At 42.9% G+C, this 9,616-nt stretch overlaps 1 long non-coding RNA gene across 1 annotated transcript; it reads left to right on the top strand.

The window, feature by feature from the left end:
• Window positions 1-3,606: 3,606 nt before the first annotated feature.
• On the top strand, window positions 3,607-5,346 carry LOC124111309. The gene is made up of 3 exons (XR_006857414.2): window positions 3,607-3,715; window positions 4,830-4,950; window positions 5,287-5,346. It is a non-coding gene; the product is annotated as an uncharacterized LOC124111309 (long non-coding RNA).
• Window positions 5,347-9,616: the final 4,270 nt, after the last annotated feature.

The raw sequence follows: 9,616 nt of genomic DNA, 5'->3' as shown, positions 1-9,616 counted from the left end.
AAACGTTCTAAAGGTCTGCGACTTGCGTTGTACTTGTCACGCCATTGTATACCTGAATTGTGTTTATGGATCACAGGGGGCACGAGTGGCCCTGTCGTCTAAGGTGCCGCGATTCGCTGTGCAGAGTTGCGTCCCCTGGACACGCTACAAACCTATGATTGTTGCTTTGAATCCCGGTTCGCCCCGATTATGTTTCTAGATTTGTCAGCACCGTACCCGTGCTCATGGGTTTCACTGAAGTGGTAAACGACAGAGACCTGCATTACTTCGGGCTTTCCTCCCACATTAAGCTGACACGCCGAGATATAACTGGAATACTGTTGAAAGCGGCGTTAAACCCAACTCACTCGCTTAATTAATGGATCACAAATGAGCGAACTGTGCACGATTATTGACGATTTTGTCTACATTATAGCGGAAATTTGATGTTTACTGTCAGCATTAAAAGATGCGAACAAATGTTCAGAAAAAGGCGAGCATGCAACCTCCTATTAAAGCTAGGTCCATTTGTAGGGACCTACAACATACGAAGAGTGTAATCCTTTAATAAAAAAATAGCAGTCATGACCTGAAGACATTGAAATGATTTAGTTTTCAACATATACTAGGTAGGTAGGTAGAAAGGAAGGTATCACAAACATATTAACAAACACATCCACACACACAAACTGACCCACAAACATTTGCACACAGCTTTCAGCAGAACACAGCTCTTTTGTTAGGCAGTACAACCAGTGCTGATGTTTACACGCACCTGAAGCATTAAGGTCACTTCCTACATCACGTGTTGGTTCCCAATGCAGTGGCCAATCCTGTGTCCGATACTTAAAATTGGGCCCAATTCAAAGATCGATTCAAAATAAAAACGTATCAGTCGTATCAGAACATTGTACGTTATAATTATATCGCATGAATTATAAACCTGTAAGCTGAGTGCTTTTGGATTCACTACCGTCAATCTGGAGGAAATTGAGACTTGTGTTATAGATTTGTTTTCGTTGTGTTTCTCAGTGACCAACCAACACAATGTCTAGCGCAGTGACATCTTAACCAATTAAGCCAATAAGAACTAAAGGAATCATTGAGGCTATTTCCTATAGCAAGGGTTATTCTGATTGAGAAGTTTATATATACTGAACCGAAAAAGAAACGTCACCATGGAAAGATATATGAGAAACCTAATTTGTCCAAACATTGTAAACATACTTTGAGACATATTAAAAAGATGAAACTTGGCAAAACTGATCACCAAGGTGGAAATTAAAGTGACAATTGTTCTTATAGTGAAACACAACATTAGTCTCTGAGAAAATGGCATCACAAGTCAGTATCTCTTGTGTCCGCCATGTGCATTGATGATTGCCGTGCAACGTAGATACATGGAACGGATGAGGTGGTTGATGAAGGCCATAGGCACTTGAGCCCATTGCGTGTGGTCTCAAGACTTGATCATTGTACCGAGCTGCTGTGACACCATTGCCTCTCCCTGGACCGATGTTCTGGAAGACCACAGGGCCGTCCCCTTGTGCAAGACCAATTCCAATGACGTGGCGCCAATGCTGGTGCTGTGTTGCCCAGTGAAGAAGGTCCCGGCGATAACGTGGTGTCAGAATGGGTCCTCGGTGTGGCCTGTGACAATGGAGGTGTCTGCTCGTCAATCGTCGACGCACGGTGTCCCAACTAATGTGTCGCTGGTGTGTCCCCATGGTCTGTCGAGCAGTTTCAACAGCAGTAACAAAGCGATCTTGAAGATGTTGTCGCACAATCTGACGATCCTGACGTCGGGTGGTGACCCTTGGTCTTCCATTCCGTGGTCGGTCATCTGTAGTGTTGGTGGTCTGGTACCGTTGGACCCGTGAAGATTCCGGGGTAGAGTAGGTCTTCAGCAACCCATACTTGCCGTAAAAGGCGACTAACGGGATCGGGTGGTCAGGCTCGCTGACTTGGTTGATACATGTCATCGATCCCAATTGCGTGGATCGATGCTCGTGATGTCAATCACTGGATTGTCTGGTCCAAACTCGATTATTTTACAGACCACCGTCATATAGCTGGAATATTGCTAAGTGCGGCGTTAAACAACAAACAAACAAACAAGCAAAATCTGGTACCGTTGCTGGAACCTGCATATGGTCCTTACGTGGGCTTGAAATGCATTGGCTACTTGCCGGGCGGTTTGTCCAGCTTGGAATCGTCCAAGGGCGTGGTGTCGCTGATTTCTTGACAATCTTGGCATGTGGTAGCAAATCAATAACGAACGAATGTTATCCGATCTGGGTGGAATTTTATAGGGCAAGAAATGGGGGAACGCATGTGCATTCAATTTGCACGGAACTCACGTGCATCGGGTTACCATGGCCGTTGCCATGATGCGTTTGGGCGATCGGTTTTATTGTCATCTGCTTTGTTTTTTTATCATCAATTTTCATTTTTCTGGACAAGGTAATGTTAAATTTTAGAATCTTTGACAAAAATTACCCAGATATTTAAATGACATTTTTTCTTGCAAATGTTACTAACGACAAAAAAATAATTACTTGAATGAAGCTATCGTTGAAGTTTACAAATTACAATACCTTGACATCTGAACGTAACATCTTATCCCAATGACATTTCAAATGACCAGTGCATGCACGTGCACACAGGAGACAAAGGGTGTGCGCCTATAGGGGAGCTCACAATCACAAATGCAGTTGATCTAAGCACACGCTTAAAAAAGCCTCTGACATAGTATCTCATTAAACGGCATAATGGCGAATTGTTGGTACGATAGATGAGGGGGCATCAATATCCAAAGTTGCCCGAATGTTTGGCAAATCAAAAAGTTTAATTTCTCGACTGAGACTGACAAGAACCGTCAAACAGATGGGCTTGCAATCACACCTGGGCACTAAGACAAGATCGTCTCATTACATTAATTGCACCATGCAATAGATTCAAATCTGCTCCTGTTGTCAATAGTGAAAACCGAACAATAACAAAAAGTCGAATTTCAACATATTGCGTTAAAAGGTGGATGTGTACAGACCGTGTCCTGTCGTTGCACGATTCATTAAGAGTATCGGCAGAATTTGTTAACTGCACGATAACAATGTCAGGCCACATCGTGCCCAGGTCGTCACTGATTATCTCGAGAAGCCATACGAACGTTGACCTGAACCACTAAGTCCCCTGACATATCTCCAATAGAGCATCTGTGAGACCCAGCACCCACCAACGTGGGCCAACGTGGGGTAGCTCTTCAGGCGGAATTGCGGGCAGTACCAAGGGCAATCATGCGCAAGTTAATCAACAGTATGCCATCAAGATGTTGTGCATGGTGGACACGCCAGACATTGATCTATACGCCAGAAATGTATTTCAAAGACATTTATCGACATTATACCTTCACCATCATTTCATTACTTCCCGTATTTTTGTGTCGGTCGTATTTTTTAGCTGGGGAAAAAATAGCTACTTACAGTAAACAGTATGTCTGTAACAGTGCCAAATCGTGATGCCTTATCTCTCTCTCGTTATGCTGTCTTTGGGACGACTAAACATAGGACTAGAACCATGTAATCTCAGCCCCAGAAACATGATCAATCACGTGACACATGTAAATGTATAAGTACCACGAGCCCTTCAGATGAGTTTCCAACTATCTCATCCACTATGAAGGCTGTGTGTCTACTTCTCCTCGTCTCTGTCCTGCTCGTCGGAGCAGCCTTTGTCGGTGAGTCTTGACATCTCCATAAGTTCAAATTGGTTAGTTAGATATTTTGTTTGTTTGTTGTTAAATGCCGCGCTCAGCACTATTCCAGCTATAAGACGGCAGTCTGGAAATAATCGAGTCTGGATCAGACAGTCCAGTGATTAACATCATGAGCATCAAACTACGCAATTGGGATGCGATGACATGCATCAACCAAGTCAACGAGCCTGACCACCCGATCCCGCTAGTCTTCCCTTAGAACAAGCATAGTCGCCTCTTACGGCAAGCATGGGTTGCTGAAGACCTACTCTAACCCGGATCTTCACGGGGCTGGGGCTAGCTAGAGGATGTGTTGGCAAGAGATCGGTAATGAAAGAGACTGGCGTGGGAAGAGACAGAGTTGATAAGGCTCTGGTTTGGTAAGGGGCCTGGTTGGTATGGGGCCGGATTGGTATTAGGGCTGAGTTTGTGTGGGTCAGGCGGTCATGTACGATAGGGTGAGGACTGATACAAACCCATCTGAATGACAATAAATCCAATATTCAACAATATCTAGTTATAATGAATGCCAAAAGACCCGATAACCTCAACTTGCTTTATCAATAAACGCTGTTATGTGAATAATATGGTAATCACTTATGGAATATAAACTGCCGGGCAAAAGAAAGTATAAACGAAGTTTTGGGTGACTAAATGAAACAATAAAGAAACGGTTATTCAATGGTGAATGATTGAATGAGTATGGTTTTACGCCGTTTTCAGCTATATTCCAGCAATATTACGTCGGTATTCAATGGTGATATATTTGATACGGTTATCAAAGTTGTGTTTTGGATCATACCCTTTTCAGTGTTTCGGAGGCTGTTTTTATAACGTTTGTAATTCTTTTCAAAAGAGCAGTTTTGTAGATTTTGTTACAGTCAAATATGCATGATAGGCGACGTCCTCATAAGTACAGTTTGTTGACTATAAGGAGTATCGTTATAGTTTAGTGGAGGGTGTGTTCTCCTGTTACGCAAAGGCCCTGACTCAGACCTTTCTTGATATTCCAATCGCTAACAAGATTTGCAGGAGCTCTGTAGAAATTGAACACTCGTTCTTTGACATTCACACCTCGTGTCATCTTTCGTTGTAGCCGACGCCCAAGTGTGCAACGGCGAATGTCATAACAACAGCGACTGTAACCACTGCCACGGCTGCAGCTTCCATTGTGACAAGGGTCACAACGACATCGTTGGACATTGTAAATGTCACTAGTAAGTAATATTCAACACATGGTTCTAGAATTGCGATTTTCGACAAAGATGGAAATTACCCCGAATATTTCCTTTACTCGTAAACGTTTATTGATTTGCCTCTCTGTGTATCGCCTTTGATTGAATCTTACGAATGTTAGGTGTATTACTAATTTGTCCTTCACATTGAAAAGTAGTTGATTGATCCAATGCTGTACATACGCATTTTCACACGGACTCCCATTTACAGTCATGTACTTGGGGAAATGACAAGATAAATAGCAAGTATTGCCTTGTATTAAGATAGTAACAATGTTTAAAAACAATTATGATACTGGTATATTGTGTCTGTTTCAGGCCCCCATGTAGGATCATCCAGGCAATGATGCTGATTCTTGAATAAAATGGAAATGATTACTGTACTGTCTTGTTATACCTCTTGAACTTCATTGCTTCTCTTGTTTAACATGCGGATAAGGTAGTTTTATCATTTATAATGATATTTCAGTCAGCAATTGACGTAATATGACCACATGACACTTGTAACACTTTGTAACAACGTTTCAGAGCTACATCTTACCTTCTTTCATCCGATTTAATGGTCAGGGTGTATTTATGAATAAAAGAGGTTGCTATAATTATCCATTCAAAAAGTTTTCATGTATTCACGTTCTTTCAACTGATAAATGACCATCAAAGACTCAAGTGACGTAGTCGATATCGGCGATCACTTTGAATATTTACGATGACCGGCTCAAGTTGAGTTAAGTAAAGCATGCGTTTCCTACATACGTTGGTTGACCTACTGGACTAGGGCGCCGCGACTGGCTGCATGGACATGGGTGTAGAGTCGAACCCTGCTGTCATCAGCTTCACATCCATTTTAAGAAAGTGATAAACCACGATCTCTGTTACCTATTTTCATAGTCAAGTTGACACTATATGAACAAAATGAACTATTTATTATATTTAAACGGCGTAAACCTCGTTAAGGCCATTAACTCATTTACTTAACAAGAAAACCTGACACTTGCCGGTGAGGAGACATCAGTGGCCATTAGTTAGTACAGAGTTGCGTCCCTTTGTTGTCTGTGGCAAGTTCTGGTAATGATATTGTGTCTGTCCGCAACATTCTCGCTCTGGCTTTAACAAACGTTCTAAAGGTCTGCGACTTGCGTTGTACTTGTCACGTCATTGTATACCTGAAATTGTGTTTATGGATCACAGGGGCACGAGTGGCCCTGTCGTCTAAGGTGCCGCGATTCGCTGTGCAGAGTTGCGTTCTTGGACACGCTAGAAACCTATGATTGTGGCTTCGAATCCCGGTTCGCCCCGATTATGTTTCTAAGATTGTCAGCACAATACCCGTGCTCATGGGTTTCACTGAAGTGGTAAACGTCAAAGACCTGCATTACTTCGGGATTTCCTCCCACATTAAGCTGACACGCCGTGATGGAATACTGTTAAAAGCGGCGTTAAACCCAACTCACTCACTCGCTTAATGGATCACAAATGAGCGAACTGTGCAGGATTATTGACCATTTTGTCAACAGAATAGCGGAAATTGGATGTTTACTATCAGCATTAAAAGATGCGAACAAATGTTCAGAAAAAGGCGAGCATGCAACCTCCTATTAAAGCTAGGTCCATTTGTAGGGACCTACAACATACGAAGAGTGTAATCCTTTAATAAAACATTAGCAGTCATGACCTGAAGACATTGAAATGATTTAGTTTTCAACATAAGCTAGGTCGGTAGGTCGGTAGGTAGGTAGGTAGGTAGGTAGGTAGGTAGGTAGGTAGGTAGGTAGGTAGGTAGGTAGGTAGGTAGGTAGGTAGGTAGGTAGGTATCACAAACATATTAACAAACACATCCACACACACAAACTCATCAACAAACATTTGCACACCGCTTACAGCAGAACACAGCTCGTTTTTTATCCAATACAACCAGTGCTGATGTTTACAAGCACCTGAAGCATTAAGGTCACTGCCTACAGCACGTGTTGGTTCTCATTGCAGTGGCCAATCCCAAAGATTGGGCCCAAAGATCGATTCAAAATAAAAGACGTTTCATTCGTATCAGAACATTGTATGTTATATCGCATGAATGATAAACCTGTAAGCTGAGTACTTTTGGATTCACGACCTTTAATCTGGAGGAAATTAAGACTTGTGTTTTGATTTGTTTTCGTTATGTTTCTCAGTGACCAACCAACACAATGTCTAGTGCAGAGACATCTAAACACATTAAGCCAATAAGAACTAAAGGAATCGTTGAGGCTATTTCCTATAGCAAGGGTTATTCTGATTAAGAAGTTTATAAATACTGAACCGCAAAAGAAACGTCACCATGGATAGATATATGAGAAACCTTATTTGTCCAAACACTGTAAACATACTTTGAGACATATTAAAAAGATGAAACTTGGCACAACTGATCATCAAGGTGGAAATTAAAATGAAAAAATGTTCTTAAAGTGAAACACAACATTAGTCACTGAGGAAATGGCATCACAAGTCAGTATCTCTTGTGTCCGCCATGTGCATTGATGATTGCCGTGCAACGTAGAAACATGGAACGGATGAGGTGGTTGATGAAGGCCATAGGCACTTGAGCCTATTGCGTGTGGTCTCAAGACTTGATCATTGTACCGAGCTGCTGTGACACCATTGCCTCTCCCTGGACCGATGTTCTGGAAGACCACAGGCCGCCCCTCTGTGCAAGACCAATTCCATCCCACACCATGATGCTCGGACCACCACACGAGTCTCTCTCATAAACACAAGTATCCGAATAATGTTCACCACGGTGTCGCCAGACTCTCTCTCTCTCTCTCTCTCTCACTCTCTCTCTTTCTCTCTCTCTCTCTCTATTTCTCTCTTTCTCTCTCCCTCTCTCTCTCTTTGCCCTCTGCTGTTGAGATACAGTAACGGCTCTCGTCAGAGAAGAGGACTTTTCTTCACTGCTGGTGGCGCAAAGTGCTGGTGCTGTGCCAGTGAAGACGATCCCGGCGAAGACGTGGTGTCAGAATGGGTCCTCGGTGTGGCCTGTGACAATGGAGGTGTCTGCTCGTCAATCGTCGACGCACGGTGTCCCAACTAATGTGTCGCTGGTGTGTCCCCATGGTCTGTCGAGCAGTTTCCACAGCAGTAACAAAGCGATCTTGAGATACTGTCGCACAATCTGACGATCCTTACGTCGGGTGGTGACCCTTTGTCTTCCATTCCGTGGTCGGTCATCTGTAGTGTTGGTGGTCTGGTACCGTTGCTGGAGCCTGTATATGGTGATTACGTGGACTTGAAATGCATTGGCTACTTGCCGGGCGGTTTGTCCAGCTTGCAATCGTCCAAGGGCTTGGTGTCGCTGATTTCTTGACAATCTTGGCATGTGGTAGCAATTCAATATCGAATGAATGTTATCCGATCTGGGTGGAATTTTATAGGGCAAGAAATGGGGGAACGCATGTGCATTTCAATTTGCACGGAACTCACGTGCATCGGTGCACCATGGCCGTTGCCATGATGCGTTTGGGCGATAGGTTTTATTGTCATCTGCTTAGTTTTTTTATCATCAATTTTCATTTTTCCGGACAAGGTAATGTTAAATTTTAGAATCTTTCACAAGAATTACCCGGATATTTAAATGTCAACTTTTCTTGCAATGTTACATGGGGTGACGTTTCTTTTGCGTTTCAGTGTATATCAGTCTCCGCGTCTCACGAGGAAAAGATGTATACTAACGACAAAAACTAATTACTTGAATGAAGCTATCGTTGAAGTTTACAAATTACAATACCTTGACATCTGAACGCAACATCTTATCCTAATGACATTTTAAATGACCAGTGCATGCACGTGCACACAGGAGCCAAAGTGTGTGCGCCCATAGGGGAACTCACAATCACAAATGTAGTTGATCTAAGTACTCGCTTAAAAAAGCCTCGGACATAGTATCTCATTAAACGGCAAAATGGCGAATTGTTGGTACGATAGATGAGGGGGCATCAATATCCAAAGTTGCCCGAATGTTTGGCAAATCAAAAAATTTAATTTCTCGACTGAGACTGACAAGAACCGTCAAACGGATGGGCTTGCAATCACACCTGGGCACTAAGACAAGATCGTCTCATTACATTAATTGCACCATGCAATAGATTCAAATCTGCTCCTGTTGTCAATAGTGAAACCGAACAATAACAAAAAGTCGAATTTCAACATATTGCGTTAAAAGGTGGATGTGTACAGACCGTGTCCTGTCGTTGCACGATTCATTAAGAGTATCGGCAGAATTTGTTAACTGCACGATAACAATGTCAGGCCACATCGTGCCCAGGTCGTCACTGATTATCTCGAGAAGCCATACGAACGTTGACCTGAACCACTAAGTCCCCTGACATATCTCCAATAGAGCATCTGTGAGACCCAGCACCCACCAACGTGGGCCAACGTGGGGTAGCTCTTCAGGCGGAATTGCGGGCAGTCACAAGGGCAATCATGCGCAAGTTAATCAACAGTATGCCATCAAGATGTTGTGCATGGTGGACACGCCAGACATTGATCTATACGCCAGAAATGTATTTCACAGACATTTATCGACATTATAGCTTCACCATCATTTCATTACTTCCCGTATTTTGGTGTCGGTAGTATTTTTTAGCTGGGGAAAACATAGCTACTTACAGTA

This window comes from Haliotis rufescens, unplaced genomic scaffold (assembly GCF_023055435.1).
Source record: "Haliotis rufescens isolate VD_foot unplaced genomic scaffold, xgHalRufe1.0.p SCAF_15, whole genome shotgun sequence".
NCBI lineage: Eukaryota > Metazoa > Mollusca > Gastropoda > Lepetellida > Haliotidae > Haliotis > Haliotis rufescens.
Note: the sequence above shows the minus strand (reverse complement) of the source record. Positions and strands in the feature narration are given on the sequence as shown.